The 27,558-nt window shown below is 50.9% G+C and overlaps 1 protein-coding gene across 1 annotated transcript in view; it reads right to left on the bottom strand.

The window, feature by feature from the left end:
• The window catches only part of angpt4 (angiopoietin 4), a 133,859-nt gene that overhangs the window by 73,872 nt on the left and 32,429 nt on the right, over positions 1-27,558 (bottom strand). The window lies entirely within an intron of this gene.

Below are 27,558 nucleotides of genomic sequence, written 5' to 3'. Positions count from 1 at the left end.
GATGCACTGCAGCAACTCACCAAGGCTTCTTCGGCAGCACCTCCCAAACCCGCGACCTCTACCACCTAGAAGGACAAGGGCAGCAGGCGCATGGGAACACCACCACCTCCAAGTTCCCCTCCAAGTCACACACCATCCTGACTTAAAAGTATATCGCCATTCCTTCATCGCCGCTGGGTCAAAATCCTGAAACACCCTACTTAACAACACTGTGGGAGTACCTCCACCACACGGACTGCAGCAGTTCAAGAAGGCAGCTCACCGCCACCTTCTCAAGGGCAATTAGGGATTGGCAATAAATGCCGGCCTTGCCAGCGACGCCCATATCCCATAAACAATTAAAAACAAAGTCCAGTACTGGGGGAGTGCTGCACTGACGGAGGTGCCGTCTTTTGGATGAGATGTTAAACCGAGGCCCCGTCTGCTCTCTCAGGTGGATGTAAAAGATCCCACGGCACTAGATCGAAGAAGAGCAGGGGAGTTCTCCCCGGTGTCCTGGGGCCAATATTTATCCCTCAACCAACATCACTAAAACAGATTATCTGGTCATTAGCATATTGCCGTTTGTGGGAGCTTGCTGTGTGCAAATTGGCTGGTGCATTTCCCTACAACACAACAGTGACTATATTTTGAAAGTATTTCATTAGCTTTGGGATGTCCCGAGGGCGTAAAAGCTGCTATATATCTGGGAGTTCTTTCTTTGAGGCCATGTTATCGATCTGGAGGGTGTGCTCTCACAGCCTCTCAGTGCTGTTTATACACTGTATGAATAGAACTGCGTTTATGTGCTAAACCATAAATGTATTTTGATGCTTTGGCAACATAAGATGTAACTTATCATGCCAATAAAGCGATTTGAATTGTGAATTGAATTATTGCCTTGGGGCGTTCGTCTAAACGTTTGATAGCTCACAAGAGAACTCAAGGATAACTTGTATTTTTGTTAAGTGAGACTGGCCAAGTGTTAATTGACACAGAGAACTGTGGAGACAGGAAATAGTAGGATTAGGGCCCATGGGGAACGCAACCAGCATTCCACAGAACGGGAAAAGTAGAGTTAAATAATTCAAATTACTGTATGTATTAAAGGAGTCCTATAGCACAATTAAAATCATGAGCTGAGAAATAAATGTTGACATAATTAAGGTCCATGACCTCGATCCACTATTGAATTAGAGAGCTGATTAAAATGAACAATTCCATAACTGCAGCTGCATTGTGGCAAAAGAAATGGGTTAACATCTCTGTAAAGTAGCGGGCTAAAAAATGTCAGGCAAAGACATGAAGGTCATATCACAAGCTGGCATTTCTCGGCTGTATTCTGCTGACTGATCTGCATTAAAAATCCTTCTTTTAAATGGAAGAATTTTTTGGAACAGAAAAAAAATATTTTCCAACAAACACAGTTTCTTTTTGATGGGAAAAAATTTGTACAAACATTTGTACAAGGAAGAAAGAAAGAAAGAGCGAAAGATAAAGAGAATGAAAGAAAGAAAGAGAGAGAGAATGAGAGAAAGAAAGAGAGAAAAAAGAGAAAGAGAGAAAGAGAGAATGAAAGAGAGAATGAGAGAGAGAAAGAGAGAGAAAGAGAAAGAGAGCAAGAAAGAAAAAAAGAAAGAGAAAGAAGGAAAGAAAAAGAGAAAGAGAAAGAGAGCAAGAAAGAAAGAGTGAAAGAAAGAGAGAAAGAGAAAGAGAGAAAGAAAAAGAAAGAACAAAAGAAAGAGAGAAAGAGAAAGAAAGAGAGAAAGAAAAAGAAAGAACAAAAGAAAGAGAGAGAGAGAAAGAAAGAGAGAATCCCCTTTCATCAGCTCAATAAGGTCACTCACAAAACTCCTTTTCAAACCCTTGCTTTGCTCTTTACCTGCAGGAGCCAGGGTCATTGTTTTGAAGCCAGGAGTGCAGGTGGTTCAGTTACTCTGGCACACATTGCTCACAGTGTCCAGTAACCTAGCTCATCCCTAGTTGCCCTGATGGGCATTAAAAGTCAACCATGTAGCTTGGAAATGGAGTCCTCTGTAGGCCAGATTGGGCAGGGGTGGCGGGTTCCCTTCCCTGAAGGACATGAGTGAACCAATTAGGTTTTCTCTACAATTCATGGTTATTTCATTTGATGTCAGCTAGATTTAATGAGTTCAATTTCCAAACGTCCTAATGGGATTTGCACTCAGAACCTCAGGATTGCTCGACCAGTACCAGAACCACCAGGCTTCAGTTACAGGACAGGAATCCCTTGATTTTTGTACAGTTTTCATGACAATTCAAACATTTAGGGGGAGAAATTCATTATAGCCCAGGAGTGGGCGCTAACTTTGGAAAAGTTTGAGATTTAGTGCCAGGCGCTAATGAATCTCACTGCACGCAAAATTCAGTGCCATCGCTCAAAGAAAGGATGGGAGCGCTAAATCAAACACTAACGGCCTAGCTCTGTGACGTTACACTCAAAGCGCTAACCCATATCAGGTACAGTCGAATCGCAAGTCATCATTGTCACAGGCTCTTTCCAGGTCTTAAAGGGGAGGTTCATTGATGCTGCAGAACCTCAATCTCAGCATTGCTGGTTCTGTAGCTGTCTCAGCAAGCAGCAGAAGGCCAAGGAGAAGGAACCGGACCACTGAAGGAGGTGCCATTATGGCAGATCAATGGCCCAGGGAGAGAGCTCGCAGATTCTGCCACCAAGCATTGCAGGTGTTGGTCTTCGCTGTGGAGAGACGGAGGGCGGTGCTCTACCCGGGAAGTGGCAGGAGGCCCTCGACGCAAGTCTTCCATGCCATGTGGAAGGAGGTTGCCCATCTGGTTTTGGGCAGCATTGTGGTCCCCCAGGACCCACACAAAGTACAGGAAGAAATTTACCGACCTCACTCGGGTGGCCAGGGTGAGTCAATGCTTCAACAAATGCTACATACCACCGTCTGAATCACAGTCTGCATACACTGCCCAAAGCACCACACCCCCAGTACTCACCCACCAACAATCTCTACCTACCAACACCCACCTCTCACAATGACAGCTATTCAACTGTGGCAGGCACATCACATAGACACATTGCTCCACACTCACTCGCACACTTTCCTTTCTCTTGCAGTCCAAGGTGGCTCACAACAGGGGGGAGCAGGAGCGCACAGGCGGGGGACAAGCCGACACCCAACCACTGTCTGCGCTGGAGAATCGAGTGCTGCAGATTATTGGGCGCCAGGTGGTGGGCGCCGTGGCCACAGGTGACATTGACCCCCTTGGGGACAACAACAGTATGTTCATCCCTACTCCTTCTTCTCACATCCCACTTCCCCCTCACCCCACAAGCCTTTCCCACTTTCCAGCTAATCATGCTGTATGCATGCCTTTCTCCCTCCTGCCCCCCTCCCCTCACCTTAACCCGACTCTTGTGCCTTTATACTTTCAGATAATGAGCAAGCACCTGAGCAGCCTGTCCCTGAGGGCACCGTAGAGAGCGAGGTGGAAGAAGAGGGGGAGGAAGAACACACCGCGTCACTGCATGTCTCACCCGCAGGCACCAGCTCAGATACTGGCACTACGCGTTCTTTAGAGGCTAGTATAGTAGCGGGATCTGCACAGGATGATGAACCGGGGACGAGCGGGCTGCAGCAAGGCCAGGGGAAAGGGTAGCTCGGGGGAAAGAGTAGCTCGGGGGCCAGCTCCCCAGAGGGCGAGATCGTGTGCGAGTTCTGCTGCACAGGACTCAGATGAGGACCTTGATGGGGAGCCCTTTACAAGAAGGGTGATGGGCATGTACACAGAGATGATTGGTGCAATGGCAAGGGTGCCCGAGAGCCTCTCGGCAATGGTAAGGAGCGTGGAGGAATCCACCTCCAACATTGCACAGAGCTCTGTGTACACCGTGGAGCCCATCATTTCCAGTCTGCAAAGGATGGTGGACTCTCAGAGAGACTGTGGCGACCCAGACCTGATGCCACATGTGATGGGTGATCTGGCAGCTTCCATTGCAGCACAGGCGGAAGCGTCGCAACGTCTTAGCGCTGTAATGCAGTCTATGCTTGGTGGCATCCAATCTCAGACTGCTCTCATGCCGTCTCAGCTTGATGCCACGCAAGCTCTGACTGCTGCCATCGTGGCTGGATCTACCACCGTCGACCGGGGCTTTCACGGTGTCGCAGCAGGCCAGCAATCTGAGCTGCAACAGATTGGTAGGGATGCTGAGTTGCTGCCCGGGGGGGAGTAGCAGTGGGTCAGTGGAGCAGGAACCTGCTGTCCTCTCTCAGGATGACAGCATTCCTGCTCCCACCACTGCCACTCCGCCATTGTCCTTGTCACTGCCTGTCATCCAGCCAGCCCAGACTGCTGCTGCCCATGCTGAGGTGGTGCAGTCTAGAGCTGGGCCTTCTAGGCCCAGAGCTGGTCGAGGGCATCCTGCAAGGCCATCTGAAGTCTCCCGCATGGACACTCAGCAGCCTTCCACCAGCCCTGCTGCAGCCACAGGGCCAACATAGAAACATAGAAGATAGGAGCAGGAGTAGGCCATTCGGCCCCTCGAGCCTGCTCCGCCATTCAATAAGATCATGGCTGATCATCCAAACTCAGTACCCTGTCCCTGCCTTCTCTCCATATCCCTTGACCCCTTTAACCTTAAGAATTTCTGTGATTCTGTGATTCTGTGAAATATATCCAACTCCTTCTTGAATATATTTAATGAATTGGCCTCTACTGCCTTCTTTGGTAGAGAATTCCACAGGTTCACCACTCTCTGGGTGAAGAAATTCCTCCTCATCTCTGTCCTAAATGGCTTACCCCTTATCCTTAGACTGTGACCCCTGGTTCTGGACTCCCCGACCATCGGGAACATCCTTCCAGCATCTAGTCTGTCTAGTCCTGTTAGAATTTTATAAGTTTCGATGAGATCCCCTCTCATTCTTCTGAACTCCAGCGAGTACAAGCCCAATTGACCCAATCTCTCCTCATATGTCATTCCTGCCATCCCAGGTATCAGCCTGGTGAATCTTCGCTGCACTCCTTCCATGGCAAGAACATCCTTCCTCAGATAAGGCGACCAAAACTGCACACAATACTCCAGATGTGGTCTCACCAAGGCCCTGTACAACTGCAGCAAGACATCCTTGTTCCTGTACTCAAACCCTCTCGCTACGAAGGCCAACATACCATTTGCCTTCTTAACCGTCTGCTGCACCTGCATGCTTACTTTCAGCGACTGGTGCACAAGGACGCCCAGGTCTCGTTGCACTTCCCCTTCTTCCAATCTATTGCCATTCAGATAATAATCTGCCTTCCTTTTTTTGACACCAAAGTGGATAACCTCGCATTTATCCACGTTATATTGCATCTGCCATGCTTTTGCCCAATCACCCAACCTGTCCAAATCATACTGGAGTTTCTCGGTATCCTCCTCACAGCACACACGCCCACCCAGCTTTGTGTCATCTGCAAACTTGGAGATATTGCATCTAGTTCCCTCATCCAGATCATTAATATATATTATGAATAGCTGGGGTCCAAGGACCGATCCCTGCGGTACCCCACTAGTCACTGCCTGCCACTCGGAAAAAGAGCCGTTTATTCCAACTCTTTGCTTTCTGTCCGCCAACCAGTTCTCTATCCAAGTCAATACCTTGCCCCCAATCCCATGTGCCTTAGTAGGAGCACTAGCGTAGGCAAAGGCACAGTAACACGAGGCACTAAGGGATTGCACAAGGGTGAATAGTTAATATTGTTGTTGTAAATATGTGTTCACTGTTTACTGATCAATTTATTAATTGGCTTTGGATGATTTCGTGGTGTCTCTCATTTCAGCTTTGCTCTGTGATATGGCCTGCGACAGGGCTGGAATGATGGGGATGTGGTGAGCAAAAGGGAAGCTGGGGTTTAACTTATTGGAACTGCAGTCTGATGAGACGGTCACAGACCGCCCTTCCGGAAGGTCGATTGAGTGGCTGCCTCCTCCTCCCTCACTGCTGTTCCTCCTCCTCCTCCTCCTCCTCCTCCTCATCATCATCCTCCTCCTCCTCCTCCTCCTCCTCCTCCTCCTCCTCCTCTCCCTCTTCCTCCTCCTGAGGTGGTCCTGCAATTCCTGGCAGCAAGGGCTGGGCCCTCATGATGGCCAAGTTGTGGAGCATGCAGCAGACCACCAAGAAATGGGACACCCGCTCAGCCAAGTACTGGAGGGTGTCTCCCGAGCGGTCAAGGCAGCGGAACCGTTGCTTGAGCACCTCGATGGTCTGCTCAATGATGTTCCTGATGGCGGCATGGCTCTCATTATATGAGTGCTGGGCAGGAGTGTTAGGGTTGCGGAGGGGAGTCATGAGCCAGGTGGAGAGCGGATAGTCTTTGTCTCCAACCAGCCAGCCGCGAGCTTGACGTGGTGGCTGGAAGAGTGCTGGAACACCGGTGTGGCGCAGGATGAAGGCATCGTGGCTGCTGCCAGGATTGTGGGCATTCACATTGAGGATTCGCTGCCTGTGGTCGCACACCAAAGGGACATTAAGTGAGTGGTAGCCTTTGCGGTTATGGAAGATCTCAGGATTGTTATGCGGTGCCCACAAAGCCATGTGGGTGCGGTCAATGGCATCCTGTGCCACGGGGAAGCCTGCTATCCTGGCAAAGCTACATGCACGCTCATCCTGCTTCTCTCTGGTGATGGGGAAGGAAATGTAATCCCTTCTCCTACTGTAGAGAGCCTCTGTGACCTCCTAGATGCAGCGATGGAAGGTGAACTGTGAGATGTTAGCTATGTCTCCTGTTGCGGACTGTAAAGATCTGCTGGCGAAGAAATTGGGTGCGATGGTGACCTTGACTGCCACTGAGAGAGCCGTGGTCGACCTGATCTGAGGCTCGAGGTCTGGTTGCAGGAGGTGGCAGAGTTCAGTGACCACCCCCTTGCTGAAGCGATGCCTTCTAATACACTGCTCCTCGCTTAATTGGAGGTAGGAGAAGTGCTGTCGGAATACTCTTGGAGGGTAAGGCCTCCTGTTGAGAGCCCTGATGGCCCTCCTCCTCCCGCTGGCCGAACATCTTCCAATCTTTCTCACTGCCTCCGCTCCCTCTGCAGTAGATCCTAGAGGGCGACGTCGACTGCCAGTACAACCCCCATTAATGTAACCAAGTGTAGCACTTTGAAATTTTGTCAGAATAAATATAACACATTTTAGTAGCCACAACACTCCTGATACTAAAGAACCTTTAAATGACTGAATTAAACGCTTGCACAATCGCAAACTGACAAGGAAGCAGTGAAACCGCACTAACCTGGCAGCTGCGACTGATCCCTTTAAATATCGCCCTGGAGCCGCCATCCGCCTGTTTCATGCCTCCCCTTCCTGTCGCTGTCGGGGTGAGGCGCTAAGGCGGGGGGGGGGTGCGATAATCAATTTGGCAGATCAGGTGCCCAGTGAGTGTTGCACGCTCACTAACGTCACAATCCACCTGGCACTAAAGCCCCAGCCGCTAACTGTTAGCGGCGGCACTAAGGGGCGACTGGATTTGGCGTGCGGTGCTGGATTCGCCTCGCCCCGGCGCTACTTCATTAGCGCCCCCACCAAGCGCTAACGGGGGGCGCTAGCCAACTGAATTTCTCCCCCTTAGATTTTATAACGAGCAAAAACTATAAAGATAGAATTGTTTCAGAAAATGTATTTGAAAATTCAGCAATTGTTTTCAACATGACAGCAAGAACGTCCTAAATTGCAAATCCTGGTGCTCAGTGTTTAATTGTTAGGCTGGGGGTGGGGTAAGATTGTATCCCCTTGTTCTGGATTCCTCCACCAGTGGAAATAGTTTTTACCCAATCGAATATCTTTATCGTTTTAAACACATCAATTACATCACACCACAACCTTCACAGCCATGTAAAGGAATTAACTATTGCTGGTACCTGGATGCAAGTCCATCTTGTGTTTTGATAACCCTGAGTTCAAGCTTTTAAACAGCATGAAATTTAAAGAAACACTCGCAGATTTGTTCAGCAGCTTGATATCCTTATTCTAACTGGAACCAGATGGTAGGCAAGTCTCGAACCAAATCTTACCATCTCTGGTTCTCCTAAACTAACTCTAATGACTCATTAACAGCAGGATTTGTGTAATAACAGAGAGAAAGGCAATCATGGAACAATCGAGCAAACCAATACGTGTAGGAAGTGAATAAGTTGCCAAACTGATAAACTTTCAGGATTCCTTGTGAACCTTTGGAGCCTGTGAGGGAGGGGTCATAGAATTCACAGCACAGAAACAGGCCATTTGGCCCAACCGCTCCGTGCCGGTGTTTATGCTCCACACGAGCCTCCTCCCACCCTCTTCATCTCACCCCATCAACATATCCTTCTATTCCTTTCTCCCTCGTGTATTTATCCAGCTTCCCCTTAAATGCATCTATACTATTCGCCTCAACCACTCCCTGTGGCAGCGAGTTCCACATTCTCACCACTCTCTGGGTAAAGAAGTTCCTCCTGAATTCCCTGTTGGATTTATTAGTGACTATCTTATATTTTATGGCCCCTAGTTCTGGTCTCCCCCACAAGTGGAAACATCTTCTCTACGTCTACCCTATCGAACCCCTTCATAATTTTCAAGACCTCGATCAGGTCACCCCTCAGCCTTCCTTTTCTAGAGAAAAGAGCCCCGGCCTGTTCAATCTTCCCTAATAGTTCTACCCTTCCAGTTCTGATGTCATCCTTGTAAATCTTTATTGCACCTTCTGCAGTGCCTTGCGATCCTTTTTGTAATATGGAGACCAGAACTGTGCGCAGTGCTCTAGGTGTGGTCGAACCAAGGTTCTAGACATCAAACCAGGTGAGAGCACTTACTTTAAAGTATTCTTCTTCCTTCTTCCAATTCTCTGACCCTTTCCCTGGAAGGCGCTGACTAGCGCTGGAGTTATATAGTCCAATAGTAACTCAACACTTTCCCATTCTTCATGCGGGAGCCTAGACGGTGAGTATTGACAGGCTATTTTCTTGTAAGGTTGGGGGGGTGGGTGGGGGGTTATCTAGTAGCCACATGTGGTGGGGTTGCTTTTGACCCCTTTCGCCTGGCGTTAACGAGGCCGGTAACGGCCTCAAAATCGGGGTCGGTCGCCTTCCCGCCCCATTAGCACCAGCAATGAGATTGGCTCCATTTGAAAGGGGCCTCTGGCTGGGTGTCCGAAAAGGCCACCTGTTTCCGGGCGACAGGCCCCTTTAAATATGGAAATTGCGGTGGGGGGGGGGGGGGGTCTTGTGATGTAAATAGGACGCCGATCGCCATCTTAGGTTGGAGCCTACGCCGTGATCACTCCGACCAGTCCCACGGGCGATGGAACCAAAGAGGCACCAGAGAAACTGACCATAAAGAGCAAGTAATTAGGAAAGCGAATAGAATGTTATCGTTTATTGCGCGGGGAATTGAATACAAAAGTAGGGAGGTTATGCTTCAGTTATACAGGGCATTGGTGAGACCACATCTGGAGTACTGTGTACAGTATTGGTCTCCTTATTTAAGGAAGGATGTAAATGCGTTGGAAGCAGTTCAGGGAAGGTTTACTAGACTAATACCTGGAATGGGCGGGCTGTCTTATGAGCAAAGGTTGGACAGGCTAGGCTTGTATCCGCTGGAGTTTAGGAGAATAAGAGGTGACTTGATTGAAACATATAAGATCCTGAGGGGTCGGGACAGGGTGGGTGTGGAGAGGATGTTTCCTCTTGTGGGAGAATCTAGAACTGGGGGTCACTGTTTAAAAATAAGGGGTCACCCATTTAAGACAGAGATGAGGAGAAATGTTTTCTCACAGAGGGTCGTGAGTCTTTGGAACTCTCTTCCTCAGAGGGCGGTGGAAGCAGAGTCTTTGAATATTTTTAAGGCGGAGGTAGATAGATTCTTGGTAAGCAAGGGGGTGAAAGGTTATCGGGGGTAGGCGGGAATGTGGAGTAATCGGATCAGCCATGATCTTATTGAATGGCGGAGCAGGCTCGAGGGGCCGAGTGGCCTACTCCTGCTCCTAATTCGTATGTTCGTAAAAGCCAACTGGTCCACTGATGTCCTGCAGGGAAGGGAACCATCCACCCCTACCTTGGTCGGGACCTACACGTGACTCCAAACCCATGCGATGTGGTCGACTCTTAACGCCCTCGTAATAGCAGTGACTACACTTCAAAAGTAACGCTGAGGGAATTCCTGCTTTGTATAAATTCAACCACTTTTCTCTCTCCATATTTACTGATCGTCTGGTGAAATGGCATCTTCAAGGGTTGCTCATCTCAATGCTGCATATTCAAAGCAAACTTGTTTAGAGTGGAAATTTGGAATGTCAGTGTTTATTGACCCCAGGATCGAGCTGGTGGACTGATGGCTCCTCCACTCCAGAGTGACTGCTGCAGCAGTCAGCACGTAGCACAGCCAATCACGCAGCCCACACACTAGATGCCTCTCTCCTCAGAGTCAATATTCAACTGTGCGGCCTCACGCTGGGAAAAATAGCGGCGGCGCACGCCATAATTTTTAACGCGTTGAAGAAACCACTGCACCCCCCCCGCCACCCCGGCAATTCCCTGTGAGTTGCGAATCGCCACAAGTTGCTGGCCGATTTGTGCCGCTCTGCCGTGAGCCCCGCGCAAACTGCAGCTCGCCCTCAACCTCCCCCTGAGTGTCAAGGAATTGCGGGATCTGCTCCGTAAATATGAGTTAAACTCACCGCGGAAAGTTAGGGCTGGTATTTCATGTCATAAGGACCCTGTTAATGGAGTGATTTATGCTCCTGCAAAGCCACTCAACCTCTCTGGTCCAGAAAGGAAACAATTGAAACTGTGGAGTCTCATTCCTGCAGGTAGTAAATTATTGCTAGAGATTTAAATTGTTAAATTTTTTTTCTTACATTTCCTTCCTGTCTCTTTTCTTATTGCTCTCTTCATCCAATCTTTTTTTACCTTCTCTTTATTTCTCTTTCTGTACCTGATTTGACTCTAATTCACTCTATTTCCGTCGCCTCCGTTCCTCTGTTTCTTTCTCTATCCTTAAATCTCATTGGTTAAGGAGATAGTTGGTTGTTCGCACTTCCAGTAATTTTCGGCGCAAATATTCTTTCCGAGCTGAAGGATGAGGGAAAAAAAATCTAACGGGACTCATAAGAGCATAAGAAATAGGAGCAGGAGTCGGCCATCCGGCCCTTCGAGCCTGCTCCGCCATTCAATGAGATCATGGCTGATCTTTGATCTCAACTCCACAGGCACGATGGGCTGGTTTTTAAAAAAATTATTTGTTCTTGGGATGTGGGCGTCGCTGGAAAGGCCGGCATTTATTGCCCTTGAGAAGGTGAGTGTCTTGCTGGGCCATTTCAGAGGGCAGCTAAGAGTCAACCACATTGCTGTGGGTCTGGAGTCAGATCTCGGCCAGACCGGGTAAGGACGACAGATTTCCTTCCCTAAAAGACATTAGTGAACCAGATGGGTTTTTTATGACAGTCCATTAGTTTCATGGTCATCATTAATGATACTAGTGTTTTATTCCAGATTTATTTAATTAACTGAATTTAAATTTCCCAGTGGTTATGGTGGGGATTTGAACTCACGTCACTGAAAATCATTAGTCCAGGCCGCTGGCTTACTAGTCGAGTGACATAACCACTATGCTACCGTATCCAAATGGGCTGTTTCTATGCTGTAAGATTCTGTGATAACAGGTAGCCAAGTGTTAACAACTTACAGAGTCACTGGGGAGTAAACGCCACAAACAAGGCTACATTGAACACATTGTCCGTTGGACCTTCCAATAGTCCCAGCTTTGTTTGATCCCACTTTATAATATCTCACATTACAAACTCCAGCAGAACCAACACTACAATTTCATTCGCAACCTATTGATTTTGCACCGCGATTCATGTCTCCGCTATTAATGCCTCACAGGCCTAGAAATTGGATATAGTCGCGCCTGTTTTTCAGGGAGCAAAAAGGGCCAATTTCACGGAGCTGTGTCCCACGCCCCAAAACGCTTTACAGCCAATAAAGTCCTTTTGAAGTGTAGTCGCTGTTGTAATGTAGGAAATGTGGCAGCCAATTTGCACACAGCAAGCTCCCACAAACACCAATGTCGGATAATCTGTTTTTAGTGATGTTGGTCGAGGGATAAATTTCGGCCAGGACACCGGAGAGAACTCCCCCTGCTCTTCTTCAAATAGTGCCATGGGATCTTTTACGTCTACCTGTGAAAGAAGACGATTTTAACGTCTCATCCGAAAGACGGCACCTCTGACAGTGCGGCGCTCCCTCAGTACTGGCACTGGGAGCGTCAGCCTAGATTACGTGCTCCAGGACATGGAATAATTTGGGTACAGTAATTGTAAATAAGTCCAAAGTGGACTGACTGGCATCGCAGCAACATCTTGTCCTGAGTTCTTCCAGCTGTGGAGAGTCAGGACTGTGTCACAGAGACCTGGAAACAAACTTTATCCTAAAATAGACAGTTTTATGTATTGAGTCTGTCAGTGTGCTACAGATTCCCCCGTTAAGCAGAGACAGTCCAATGCAAATTGAGATGAATGTTGACAGCTCGCAGTGTGTGTATTCCTCACCCTCCTCCTCACCGTGTGTCTCACAGAACTGCCACTCACAGGGCTTGATGGGGTAGATGCTGAGAGGCTATTTCCCCCTGGCTGGAGAGTCTAGAACTCGGGGTCACAGTCTCAGGATAAGGGGTCAGCCATTTAAGACCGAGATGAAGAGGAATTTCTTCATTCAGAGGGTTGTGAATCTTTGGAATTCTCTACCCCAGAGGGCTGTGGTTTCTCAGTCGATGAGTATTTTCAAGGCTGAGAGCGATAGATTTTTGGACACTAAGGGGATCAAGTGACATGGGGATAGTTCAGGAAAGTGGAGATGAGATAGAAGATCAGCCATGATCTTATTGAATGGCAGAGCAGGCTCGAGGTGCCGTGTGGCAAAGCAGGCTCGAGGGGCCGTATGGCGGAGCAGGCTCGAGGGGCCGTGTGGCGGAGCAGGCTCGAGGGGCCGTGTGACGGAGCAGGCTCGAGGGGCTGTGTGGCGGAGCAGGCTTGAGGGGCCATATGGCGGAGCAGGCTCGAGGGGCCGTATGACGGAGCAGGCTCGAGGGGCCGTGTGACGGAGCAGGCTTGAGGGGCCGTATGTCAGAGCAGGCTCGAGGGGTCGTATGGCGGAGCAGGCTCGAGGGGCCGTATGGCGGAGCAGGCTCGAGGGGCCGTATGTCAGAGCAGGCTCGAGGGGCCATATGGTGGAGCAGGCTCGAGGGGCCGTATGGCGTAGCAGGCTCGAGGGGCCGTATGTCAGAGCAGGCTCGAGGGGCCGTGTGACAGAGCAGGCTCGAGGGGCCGTGTGGCGGAGCAGGCTCGAGGGGCCGTGTGACGGAGCAGGCTCGAGGGGCCGTGTGGCGGAGCAGGCTCGAGCGGCCGTATGTCAGAGCAGGCTCGAGAGGCTGTATGGCTGACTCCTGCTCCTAATTCGTATGTTTCTTATGGTCCAATCTACTTTTCCTGCTTCCTAAATGGGATTCAATCAAGCACTAGTGAGTGACCAATATTATATTAAATTATTGCGAATAAATCCTAGGCTTCCTAATCAGATCCATCTGCTCCATTAAACCACCCTATAATGATGAGATTCCTTTCATTGGCAGAGATTCAAGAAACAATATCAAAACCATGCCAATATTATGTCTGCTGTTCTTCCAGATCCATCTACATGTGGAGCGGAGTCCAGGAGAACTTATTCCTTCACTCACGTTGCAGGGCATAGCTCATTTGTGAAATCACACTCGACGTAACTGCTAAACTATAAGGTTAAAAGGCAGGGTTGTCCCAAACTTATCCAAAGTGAAGGAAGTGAACTGCTAGGCACTCGATATGTGTCGGCCTTTGAGGGCAAAAGTTGATTTAGCGATTAAACAGTGGGCAGCTGGGGTTGTTGTTATTTAACAATTGTTAAAAAAAATGTATGTTATCAGTGACAACAACAACAACTTGTATTTATATAGCGCCTTTAATGTAGTAAAACATCCCAAGGTGCTTCACAGGAGCGATTATCAAACAAAATTTGACACCGAACCACATAAGGAGATATTAGGACAGGTGACCAAAAGCTTGGCCAAAGAGGTCGGTTTTAAGGAGCGTCTTAAAGGAGGAGAGAAAGAGGCGGAGAGGTTTAGGGAGGGAATTCCAGAGCTTGGGGCACAGGCAGCTGAAGGCACAGCCGCCAATGGTGGAGCGATGAAAATCGGGGATGTGCAACAGGCTAGAATTGGAGGAGCAAAGAGATCTCGGAGGGTTGTGGGGCTCCAGGAGGTTACAGAGATAGGGAGGGGCGAGGCCGATGGAGAGATTTGAAAACAAGGATGAGAATTTTAAAATCAAGGCGTTGCCGGACTGGGTCAGCGAGCACATGGGGGTGATGGGTGAGCGGGACTGGGTGTGAGTTAGGACACGGGGCAGTGAGCACAGTGGGTGATGGGTGAACGGGACTGGGTGTGAGTTAGGACACGGGGCAGCGAGCACAGGGGGTGATGGGTGAACGGGACTGGGTGTGAGTTAGGACACGGGGCAGTGAGCACAGGGGGTGATGGGTGAACGGGACTGGGTGTGAGTTAGGACATGGGGCAGCGAGCACAGGGGGTGATGGGTGAGCGGGACTTAGGACACGGGCAGCAGAGTTTTGGATCAGTTCAAGTTTATGGAGGGTGGAAGATGGGAGGGCGTTGGAATAATCAAATCTAGAGGTAACCAAATGTATAGATGATACAGCACAGAAGGAGGCCATTCAGCCCATCCTGCCTATGTCCTGTTAGAAAATTTGAATTTTGGGGGTTTATTGTGGGGTGGATGGGGAATAAACATTGCTGCTCAAAGTAGGTGGTGGGGAAATGTTTTCAGCAATTTGATTGGGTGCATTCGCAGTGCATACTGGATGTTCATTGGCTGCTTTGCAGTGAATGGGAAACTAAAAATGGTAAGAAAATAGTTAGTGATTTATTTAGTGAGTGAGAGACCTGGGCCAATTGGTGTTGGATGAACTCTGTAGGCATGCCAGACCTGAGACTATGGTCAATTGATGAATAGAAAGGCTTTTATATCTAAGATGATGCTAAATTCTCATCCTTGTTTTCAAATCCCTCCATTGCCTCGCCCCTTCCTATCTCTGGAATCTCCTCCAGCCCCACAACCCCCCGAGATATCTGCGCTCCTCTAATTCTGCCCTCTTGAGGATCCCTGATTATAATCGCTCAACCTCTGGTGGCCGTGCCTTCTGTTGCCTGGGCCCTAAGCTCTGGAATTCCCTGCTTAAACCTCTCTGCCTCGCTACCTCTCTTTCCTCCTTTAAGACGCTCCTTAAAACCTACCCCTTTGGCCAAGCTTTTGGTCACCTGCCCTAATTTATCCTTATGTGGATCGGTGTCAAATTTTTTGTCTTAAAATCCTCCTGTGCAGCGCCTTGGGACGTTTTACTACGTTAAAGGCCGCTATATAAATACAAGTTGTTGTGGTGTTGTTGGAGTTGGGACATAGACTTCAGAAACTCACTCTACAGCGCCACCTGAAGGCCAAAGCCGGCAACTATGACATGACATTTGACATAGCAAAAGTGAATGGGAAACTCTGACAGTAAAGCGAGCCTGAAAATCGTGGCAATAGGAATTAAGGTTTGTGGACAGAAAGTGCGCATCCTATGCAAGACTTTTAATAATATATATATACTAGCAGGGGGGGCCCAGCATTGCCAGGGCAGTTTAGAGGGCCGCGTGGTTGATGGCCGGCCGCTGCCGCTCCCCCGCTCTGTGTCTCGGGCTGAGCGGTTGTGAGGCCCGGCCCGAGTGACCCCAACTCACCTCCCGCTCCGGCGGGCCGATGCAGCTGCCCCGCTCGCTGTTGAGGAAAAGCAGGGGGAAAAAATGGCGGCGAAGTTTCGGGAGGCTGCAGGATTAGGTCCCGCCCATGACGCACCAATTGGTCAACCATCAGGTCACTGAACTGTAGGATTGGTCAACCATCACGTCACTCAACGCTAATGAGCGGTAGGATTGGTCAGCCGCTAATGAGCGGATATTTGAACTTTGTTGTATACTGTCCGAACAATTTTTGTCTGACCAAAAAGTAAATATGCCTATGACACTCCCCTGATCATCAGCTTTCTTTTGCTATAACATATGTGTAGGTACGCTATATAACTTTTGAGTGTATAGCGGACAGACAGACATACAGACAGACATACAGACAGACATACAGACAGACAGACAGACATACTGCTTTATATATATAAGCTGGAGTGCCCGGCGGTGCCAAGGCTTTTTCGAGGGCATGTTGTTGTTGGAAGAGAGAGAGCGACTGGGGGGAAGAGAGAGAGCGACTGGGGGGGAAGAGAGAGAGCGACTGGGGGGGAAGAGAGAGAGTGACTGGGGGGGAAGAGAGAGAGCGACTGGGGGGGAAGAGAGAGAGCGACTGGGGGGAAGAGAGAGAGCGACTGGGGGGGAAGAGAGAGAGCGACTGCGGGGAAGAGAGAGAGCGACTGGGAAGGGGGGAAGGAGGGGGGGAAGGAGGGGGGGAAGGAGGGGGGAAGGGGGCGGGGGAAAAAGGGGGGGAAGGAGGGGGGAAAGGGGAAGGGGGAGAGAGCGCGACTGGGGGGAAGGGAAGGGGAGGGGGAGGGGAGGGGAGGGGGAAGGGGAGGGGGAAGGGGTGGGGGAGGGGGAGGGGGAGGGGGGAGGAAGGGGAGGGGGGAGGAAGGGGAGGGGAGGGGGGGGAGGGGGGGATGGAGGGGGGAGGGAGGGGAGGGGAGGGGGAGGAAGGGGAGGGGGGTAGGAAGGGGGGAGGGGGGAGGAGAGGAGGGGAGGGGGAGAGGGGAGGGGTGGGGGAGAGGGGAGGGGTGGGGGAGAGGGGAGGGGTGGAGGAAGGAGGGGGGGAGAAAGGGAGTGGGGGAGCCAGCAGACCCTCTCCCCACTGCCGGCGATGGCTCTGCTGAGCTCCGTGCCACCCCACGCACTGACATGCTGAGCGCAGCGCCCTGGTGAGCCCGAGCCCCACCCTCCCGAGACCGGGCCTGAGACGGCCGATTGTGGCTGGCCGGGCCCGGTTGCCTTGGTAATCCTCCTCCCCTCTCCGCCTCCCGATCTCCGGGTCTGGGCTTGAGACGGCCGATTGCGGCTGGCCGGGCCCGGTTGCCTTGGTAACCCTCCTCCCCTCTCCGCCTCCCGATCTCCGGGCCTCGGCCTGAGCGGCCGATTGCGGCTGGCGAGCCCGGTTGCCGGAGTAACCCTCTCCGCTCCCCCTCCCCTCCCAAGCCCCGCCCCCCCCAATGAAGCGCGAGGAGGTTGCAGTGAGCCCAGCCAGCCTTTACCAAGATGGCTGGCCGCTGGTTCGGAATCGGGCCCAGCGGGGGGGTGGGGGGTGAGGGGTGGGAGGAGCTTGCCACAAAACAATTGCCTAGGGTCCAACATGGCTGGCAAGACGCCCAGGCTTCGAGGCCTACCTGCAAAAACGGGGAAAGGTAGGAAAATTAATGAGATTAGATAAAAGATTTAGAAAGTAATTAACTTTTTTAAAAAACAATATGGCCTAGAAATTCAGTATAGCCACGTTCGGGGCGCTACAGTCGGGCGGCCGCTAAAGTTTGCGCCCGGCGCAAGTTCGCGCCACCTTCGCCGATATTCAGTCGCATCGCCCCAAGAGGTTGCTGCTGCGCTAAAACAGGCGATGCACGACTATCATTAGGCGCTAAGCCGGCGGTCCGGGGCGATACCCCCGAGGGCGGGCACAGCGCAGGTGCGGCGAGTTGCTGATTGACGGCAGACACTCTGGCGCCGGTCAGCTCTTAAAGGGGGAGGGTGGATTTGTTTGCCTGCCACGCCCTGCACACTGCAGCCCTCATTATATGTTTGCAAACAATGATATGATACTGAAGGTAAAGACAATTGGAAAGCTGTGGCCTGAAGCCACAAGTACCTGTCCGAGTGTTGAGCCAAAGCAGAAAGCTCTCTACCTTTGTCTCTCTGCAAAGATCCGTCTCTCCAAAAGAAGGAGTGCTGCAAAATGGCTGCCTTTTCTACTGCAGGAGGAGTGCCCTTTAATTTGCGCCCCCCGCGCCCCACATCGACTGAGAACCGTTCCCCTCTACCAGTCGCTAGGGGCACCAGGCGCACAATAGGGCGTCGCCACTGAATTTCCGGTTTGGGGTGCACAAAGGGCGTTGCACGATGAAATGACGTCAGGATCTGCGCGCGCAGCTGAGCGCGCGCAAAGACTTTGCGCCGCCGCTAAATCTTTAGTGAAGTTGGGGAGAGGCGCAGATCGCGCTGCGCCCGGCCGCTAGCCGCCTAGCGCCCAACATCTCCTCCTCCTAAGGCGCTAGCGGCTGGCGCAAGCAACTGAATTTCTAGGCCTATGTGTTTTAAAAGCAACTTTTTTTTTAAAGACGCAGAAAAGCGGGAAAAATAAATGAAAAGTTTGGAATCAAGATGGCGGCGACTCACCTCGGTTCAGAACGATAAGGCCCGCCCACACACGCACCGATTGGTCGACCGTCAGGTCACCGAAGCGTAGGATTGGTCAATCGTCCCGTCACTCGACTCTAGGAGGGCCCGCCTGCACGCGCCAGGAACCCACCCCCGCCATGCAGCGATTGGTCGACCGTCGGGTTGCTCGACCGTACGATTGGTCGACCTCAACGTCACTCGATGCTAATGAGCGGATAATGAGCGGAATGTTGAACGTTTTTTGGATACCGCGGGCGCAGTCTTTGTCTTGCCGAAACGTAAATACGCTTATGACGGTTCTGGAATCGTAAGCTTTCTTTTGATGTAACACACATGTAGGTACGCTCTATAACTTTTGAGTTTATACAATACAGACAGACGGAATGACAGACAGACAGATGTATCCTTTTATATATATTTGGATAGATAAACAGAAGCATTATATCCAGTAATACACAGTTTGTTATTACAGTCTCCACCACTTAATATGTCCATCTTTGACACGCAAGTCCCTTTTATCGGCCAAATGGTGTTATGTGCATTAATGCCAATTTAAAAGTTGTCAGTATGGAGACCTTATACTCTGTTTATTTCAGGCAGAAACAGCTGAGCTTACTCACTAGTTCGCACCTGGTTAAGGCGCACCCGAACAACATAATAAATAACACCTCGTAAATACTCAATTACCTTTGGTGTACTTAAGCCCGTCTAATCGCCTCTAAGTGGTTTGTACTAAGCACTGACTGCAGTTTAAATAAAGCTGTAGGTCAGAGTGAAGCAGGAAACAACTGGGTAAACCAGTCACTACACAGCAGGAACGTTCTTGTGACATAGTAGAGTACGGTCATCGCGTATAGTGGACAAATCACGTTCGCATCAACACGCCCGCTATAAGAGTTGGGGACTGTATATATAGAGTGTTATGCCAAGTGAAAACATAGAAGAGACTTGCATTTCTACAGCGCCTTTCACGACCACCGGACATCCCAAAGCGCTTTACAGCCAAGACTCACAGAATCACAGAAACCCCACAGTGCAGATAGAGGCCATTTCGGCCCATCGAGCCTGCACCGACACATATCCCACCCGATCCCCGTAACCCCTACACCAACACATATCCCACCCTATCCCCATAACCCCACGTATTTAATCCCCCCTAACACTAAGGGTCAATTTTTATCATAGCCAATCATTCTAACCCGCCCATCTTTGGACTGTGGGAGGAAACCAGAGCACCCGAAGGAAACCCATGCAAACACGGGGAGAATGTGCAAACTCCACACAGACAGTCACCCGAGGCCGGATTCGAACCCGGGTCCCTGGCGCTGTGAGGCAACAGTGCTAACCACTATGCCACCGTGTGAAGTGTAGTCATGGTTGTAATATAGAAAATGCAGCAGCCAATTTGCGCACAGCAAGCTCCCACAAACAGCAATGTGATAATGACCGGGTAATCTGTTTTTGTTATGTTGATTAAGGGATAAATATAGGCCAGACACCAGGGATAACTCCCCTGTTCTTTTTCGAACTAATGCCATGGGATCTTTTACATCCACCTGAGAGAGCAGACGAGACTTGGGTTTAATGTCCCATCCGAAAGACGGCATCTCCAACAGTGCGGCACTCCCTCAGTACTGCCACTCCGACAGTGCGGCACTCCCTCAGTACCGCCCCTCCGACATTGCAGCGCTCCCTCAGTACTGACCCTCTGACAGTGTGCCGCTCCCTCAGTACTGCCCCTCTGACAGTGCGCCGCTCCCTCAGTACTGACCCTCCGACAGTGCACCGCTCCCTCAGTACTGCCCCTCTGACAGCGTGCCGCTCCCTCAGTACTGCCTCTCTGACAGTGTGGCTCTCTCTCAGCACTGCACTGCACTGGACTGCACTGGGAGTGTCAGCCTAGATTTCTGTGCTCAAGTCTCTGGAGTGGGACTTGAACCCACGATCTTCTGACTCAGAGGCGAGTGTGCTACCCACTGAGCCACGGCAGTGTGATTACGGTTCCCAACACTCCCGCTTTGGGTGGGAGTCTCGCGGAAAGGGCGATCGGTCTCCCGGGCGCTGTTGCTGGCGACTCGGGAGAAACAGTCCTTACACACAGTAAGTACTCTGGCTGTCGTAGCTTGCAGCCAATCCGCGTTGACTGGGCCCCACTGGTCACCTCTATCGCCGCACGTATGGTGAAGTTACGTGGGAAGTGGAGGGAGTCACTGAGGAGCGCGGAGTGTTCGAGGGACAAGTTACGGTGGTGGAGGTTAGATCTATAAATTAGTTTCATGTGAAAATGTAAATGATATGGGCTGAGCATTGCACACAGGCAAAGCAGGAAAGCAATGATCTGATTAACGGTCCCTTATTAACAGACAAAATCAAAACAAACTTTCGGGGAGAAATTTTCTGGAGAAATGTAATTTTGTTTGTGAATTGAGTTCGAGGGAGGGAAGTGTGAGTGTGTAGGGCCAGGAATTAAATTCAATTCCATCATTGTGCTGCATGACATAAGCAGGGATTAAAAGTTAATAAAAACAAGAATTCCTCCAAATAAATAGGGGCAGCATGTTAGTGAGGCAGCTTTTGACTCAACTTTACCTGTCTGCCAACTCGGTTTTCCCCAATACTCTCCACTTGCCTGGATGAGTGCAGCTCCAACAACACTCAAGAAGCTCAACGCCATCCAGGACAAAGCAGCCCGCTTGATTGGCACCCCATCAACCACCTTAAGCATTCACTCCCTCCATCACTGGCGCACTGTGGCTGCAGTGTGAACCATCTACAAGATGCACCGCAGCGACTCGCCAAGGCTTCTTTGGCAGCTCCTCCCAAACCCGCAACCTCTTCCACCTAGAAGGACAAGGGCAGCAGGCGCATGGGAACACCTCCAAGTTCCCCTTCAAGTCACACACCACCCTGACTTGGAAATATATCAGCCGATCCTTCATCATCGCTGGGTCAAAATCCTGGAACTCCCTCCCTAACAGCACTGTGGGAGCACCTTCACCACACGGACTGCAGCGGTTCAAGAAGGCGGCTCACCACCACCTTCTCAAGGGCAACTAGGGATGGGCAATAAATGCTGGCCTTGCCAGCGACGCCCACATCCCATAAATGAATTTTTAAAAACCTGATCTTTTCCACCAGGGTCAATTTGTGCACAGCAAGATCCCGCAAACAGCACTGAGACGAACGACTAGTTCATGTCTTTTTTGTTTGGTGCTATTAGTTGAGGTGGAGTGTGGGTGGTGGGGGATCTCCATGGGATCGTTAATAGATCTCAACCAATGGAAGACTTGCCCCAGGGCTTTGGTTTAAGTGTTATTTGAAGGATTGTCAGTAAATGGTTAATGCTAAGCTGTGCAGCTTGTTAGATTGTGCGCACTGTGATGCACCGAGGTACGGGAAATGATATTTGCTGTTGTGTGTTGGGCTAATGAGGATGGGAATCGCTACCTCTCCTGCACCACTGACTGTCTCTCGGTATGTTATTTAGTCTCCACCACGAATGGCTCATCTCTCTCGTTGACAGGCCCTGATCCGATCTCTCCTTCTGGTGGGACTGCTGGCTCCAAGATTTCATTTTTCACAATCTTGCATGAATGGACTCACAGAGGGCTGGGAGGGGGGTGAAAGGTCAGGTCGCAACGGGAGGGCCCAGATGGCTTGACTCAAGCCTTCCTCTGACGATTACGATGACATCAATGACATTGCGCTTTCACTCTTCCTGGCTGACTATCTGTGATTAATGGGCAGCCCTGCGGAATGCTGCCCTGCTCTGCCAAGCACCCTGCTCGGTCGACACGAGGGAGAAACATTGCTCAACAGCAGATGGAGCTTCCCGGGTAGCTCAGACCCAGAGTGAAACAATGTCCAAGCGACCATTTATACAAGTGGTGGAGGTTTTTCCCCTCCGCTCCTGCAGGCGCCGGCTCGCTGGCGGGGGGGGGGGACGCAGTTCCACAGCAGGGTTGGACATATACCTGGAGGTTTCATCACATGACCTCACGCCTCCAACCGCCCCGCCCCCCACACTCCCGCCATTGGTCACCTGACACGCGGTGTTCCCTGTAATTATTATTTGGGTGCGAGGGCCAATTAACCGGCTGCGCAGCCCATTCGATTTTTCGCACGCGCGCGGCTGTTTCCTCCGTATAGCCGGTGAGCGGCCTGCGCGGGTCCTGCAGACCGTTGCGCGGCTGTGCAGCTTAATGGGAGCATTGCCGATACGTCCACCATCGCGGTGCCTCGCCTTCCTGCGGCCAATTGGAAAGTTGAACAGACTCTTCGTCCCCTGCTTGGGTGATTCTTGACTGCCCGTCAAACAGCCTTTCCCCCAAGTGTGATATTTTTTACAACTAATAGACAAAAGTGTTGAAAGAACTGTTTTAAAAAGTGCAATATATTATTGCCCCTGCGATTGTTCGCCCGGGTTGATGGCAGCAGCGTCCTGGAGATTCCTGGAGACTCCAGGCCAATCCTGGAGCATTGGCAACCCCTAGTTGGGACGTTTTGTGAGGTTATCCACTTTGGTAGGAAGAATAAAAAAAGCAAATTATTATTTAAATGGGGAGAGACTACAGAATGCTGAGGTACAGAGGGATCTGGGGGTCCTTGTACATGAAACACAAAAAGTTAGCATGCAGGTACAGCAAGTAATTAGGAAGGCAAATGGAATGTTGGCCTTTATTGCAAGGGGGATGGAGTATAAAAGTAGGGAAGTCCTGTTACAACTGTACAGGGCACTGGTGAGACCACACCTGGAGTACTGCGTACAGTTTCTGGTTAATGGTGACCCCCCAAGATGTTGATGGTGGGGGATTTGGCGAAGGTAATGCCATTGAATGTCAAGGGGCAGTGGTTAGACTCTCGTTTGTTGGAGATAGTCATTGCCTAGCACTTCAGTGGTGCTAATGTTACGCGAATGATGACAGTAAGTTTCCGCTCAAAAGCCCGCGAAAAGTCTGTGGGCAGCTGCCAGCGTAGTGACCAGCCAGCGGAGTGACCAGCGAGCGTAGTGACCGGTGAGCATAGTGACCGGTGAGCGTAGTGACCGGCCAACGTAGTGACTGGTGAGCGTAGTGACCAGCTAGCGTAGTGACAGGCGAGTGTAGTGACCGGCCAGCGTATTGACCGGCGAGCATAGTGACCAGCCTGCGTAGTGACCGGCCAGCGTAGTGACCAGCCAGTGTAGTGACCAGCCAGCGTAGTGACCAGCGAGCGTAGTGAACAGCGAGCGTAGTGACCGGCGAGTGTAGTGACCGGCCAGCGTAGTGACCGGCCAGCATACTGACCGGCCAGCGTAGTGACCGGCCAGCGTAGTGACCGGCCAGCGTAGTGACTGGCCAGCGTAGTGACCGGCCAAGTGACCGGCCAGCATACTGACCGGCCAGCGTAGTGACCGGCCAGCGTAGTGACCGGCCAGCATAGTGACCAGCGAGTGTAGTGACCAGTGAGCGTAGTGACTGGCAAGCGTAGTGACCAGCCAGCGTAGTGACTGGCGAGCGTAGTGACCAGCAAGTGTAGTGACCGGCCAGCATAGTGACCAGCGAGCATAGTGACCGGCGAGCATAGTGACCAGCGAGCGTAGTGACCGGCGAGCGTAGTGACCGGCGAGCGTAGTGACCGGCCAGCGTAGTGACCAGCGAGCGCCACTCCTTCACCACCGACCACAAACTCCGGGCCAAAATCTCTCCTGCATCCGCACCAAACTGCCTTAACGCACAAACACAAAGGACATTTTAGCCTCGCCATGAGCCCAGAATGTGCGGAAAGGTCTCAGGGCGGATATTTAATGCAGTGTCAGACTAACGGTGATGACAGCAAAATACTGCGGATGCTGGAAATCTGAAATAACAACAGAAAACGCTGGAAAAACTCAGCAGGCCAGGGCAACATCCGTGGAGAGAGAAACAGAGTCAATGTTTCAGATCGAGATCTCTTAATGTCCCTTCACCTCTCACAGACCTTCCCTTTTGTTCTTGCATCCCCTCCCCCATTTCCCAGCCCCCAAACTTGCCTTTTAATCTGTTTGATTTCCTGCTTTTTTCTCAGTTCTGACGAAGGGTCTTTGACCTGAAACGTTAACTCTGTTTCTCTCTCCACGGATGTTGCCGGCCCTGCTGAGTTTTTCCAGCATTTTCTGTTGTTATAACAGGGATGAAAGCTGTTCGTATCGTAGCCACCTGCATTAACCATCCACAGAGAGACTTAACTGCAGAAGGAAGGAAGCTTCATAAAGACTTCCCAGGGACACGACGGGCTTCCAATACTGTGTTACCCTAGCAACACAAAGCCCAGAGGCAAATAAAACGGCTTGTAAGTAAATAATAAATAGAATGGAATCAGCACAGGGAGGCTCAGAAAGGATCTGAGAGTTGTAATAGACTCATCCATGTCCAGACAATATGGAGAAGCAATTAGGAAAGAAAGTGGAGATGTATATAGCCAGAGCAGCGAGCACAGGTCCACAGAGACTATGCTAAATTTTGACAAAGCACAGATTATACTAATCTCGGAGTGCTGGGTTCATTGAGTGACTATAATTGGTGGACAAATGTTCCACATGTTCACATGACACAAAGCTGGGTGGGAGGGTATGCTGTGAGGAGGATGTCGTGAAACTCCAGTACGATTTGGACAGGTTGGGTGATTGGGCAGAAACGTGGCAAATGCACTATAATGTGGATAAATGTGAGGTTATCCACTTTGGTGGCAAAAACAGGAAGGCAGATTATTATTTGAATGGCAATAGATTGGGAGAAGGGGAAGTGCAAAGAGACCTGGGTGTTATTGTGCACCAGTCGCTGAAGGTAAGCATGCAGGTGCAGCAGGCGGTTAAGAAGGCAAATGGTATGTTGTTCTTCGTAGCAAGAGGGTTCGAGTACAGGAACAAGGATGTCTTGCTACAGTTGTACAGGGCCTTGGTGAGACCGCACCTTGAGTATTGCGTGCAGTTTTGGTCACCTTACCTGAGGAAGGACGTTCTTGCCATGGAAGGAGTGCAGCGAAGATTCACCAGGCTGATACCTGGGATGGCAGGAATGACGTATGAGGAGAGATTGTGTCGATTGGGCTTATACTCACTGGAGTTTAGAAGATTGAGAGGGGATCTCATCGAAACCTATAAAATTCTGTCAGGTCTGGACAGACTAGATGCAGGAAGGATGTTTCTGATGGTCGGGGAGTCCAGAACCAGGGGTCATAGTCTAAGGATAAGGGGTAAGCCATTTAGGACTGAAATGAGGAGGAATTTCTTCACCCAGAGAGTGGTGAACCTGTGGAATTCTCTGCCACAGAGGGCGGTGGAGGCCAGTTCATTAAATATATTCAAGAAAGAATTGGATATATCTCTTGAGGCTAAAGGGATCAAGGGATATGGGGAGAAGGTAGGGACAGGGTACTGAATTTGGATGATCAGCCATGATCTCATTGACTGGCGGAACAGGCTCGAAGGGCCGAATGGCCTACTCCTGCTCCTATCTTCTATGTTTCTATGTTTCGATGTTAAGACAAAATCCAGGCTGACACTCCCAGTGCAGTACTGAGGGAGCGCCGCACTGTCGGAAGGGCAGTACTGACGGAGCGCCGCACTGTCGGAGGGGCAGTACTGAGGGAGCGCTGCACTGTTGGAGGGGCAGTACTGAGGGAGCGCCGCACTGTCGGAGGGGCAGTACTGAGGGAGTGCTGCACTGTTGGAGGGGCAGTACTGAGGAAGCGCCGCACTGTTGGAGGGGCAGCACTGAGGCATCGGCAGTGGCTGGAGGCGGAGCAGCGCGGCAGAGCGACTACAAGAGGCCCCAGAGGCTCAGGTAGGCCTCCGTGCGGCATCGGCAGCGGGTGGAGGTGTAGCAGCGCGGCAGAGCGACTACAAGAGGCCCCAGAGGCTCAGGTAGGCCTCCGTGCGGCATTGGCAGCGGGTGGAGGCGAAGCAGCGCGGCAGAGCGACTACAAGAGGCCCCAGAGGCTCAGGTAGGCTTCAGTGCGGCATCGGCAGCGGGTGGAGGCGGAGCAGCGTGGCAGAGTGACTACAAGAGGCCCCAGAGGCTCAGGTAGGCCTCAGTGCGGCATCAGCAGTGGGTGGAGGCGGAGCAGTGCGGCAAAGCGACTACAAGAGGCCCCAGAGGCTCAGGTAGGCCTCACCAATCTCCAATCTCAGGCAAGGAGAGAGGTAAAAAGTATTCAAGGTGTGACGTCACCACAAAACAGGTAGGTGATTGGTTGGAGTATTTCTCTCGTTTTAAAACTTTAAGTCTGTGGTTTATAGTTTTTAAGGTTGCTGTGGTGTACCAAGGCCTTGCTGGTGCAGAGTGACTGTTGGTAAACCATTTAACTGGTGTAACTAGAGGGATTGATTTAATTTAAATCCAATTAATTAAAGGGGATACTAGCATCTAAAATCGGGCAGAGGGTGTCCATAACTAACAATAAAAAATTTAATTAATTAAATAGAATGGAGCAGGTGATGTGTTACTGTTGCAAGATGTGGGAGCCGATGAACCCCATTGAGGCTCACGGTGATTACGTCTGTGACAAGTGTCTGCTGCTACAGGAACTCCAGCTCCGTGTTGATGAGCTGGAGTCTGAGCTTCAGACACTGCGACACATCAGGGAGGGGGAGAAGTACCTGGACTCTGTGTATCAGGAGGTGGTCACACCTATGAAGTTAAGTAATTCAGATGTAGCCCATGGTCAGGGACAGGACGGTGTGACTACGAGTGAGGCAGGTATGGGGATCCAGGAGGTAGAGCTGGAGGAGCCGCAGCCCTTGCTCTTGACCAACAGGTTCGAGGTTCTTACTCCCTGTGGGGACAGGAGCAAGGACTGCAGGGAGGATGAGCAACCTGGCCACAGCACCGTGGAACGGGGGGCCATTCAAGAGGGGGGAGTAAATAGAAATGTTGTAGTGGTAGGGGATAGTATTATTAGGGGGATAGATAGAGTTCTCTGCAGCCGAGAGCGAGAGTCCCGAAGGCTGTGTTGCCTACCCGGTGCCAGGGTTAAGGACATCTCCTCTGGGCTGGAAAGAAACTTGCAGTGGGAGGGGGTGGACCCAGTTGTCGTGGTCCATGTTGGTACAAACGACGTAGATAGGACTAGGAAGCCAGTTCTGTTAAAGGAGTATGAG

This window comes from Somniosus microcephalus, chromosome 13 (assembly GCF_052327205.1).
Source record: "Somniosus microcephalus isolate GS21.2 chromosome 13, FLI_Smic_1.0, whole genome shotgun sequence".
Classification (NCBI taxonomy): Eukaryota; Metazoa; Chordata; class Chondrichthyes; order Squaliformes; family Somniosidae; genus Somniosus; species Somniosus microcephalus.
Note: the sequence above shows the minus strand (reverse complement) of the source record. Positions and strands in the feature narration are given on the sequence as shown.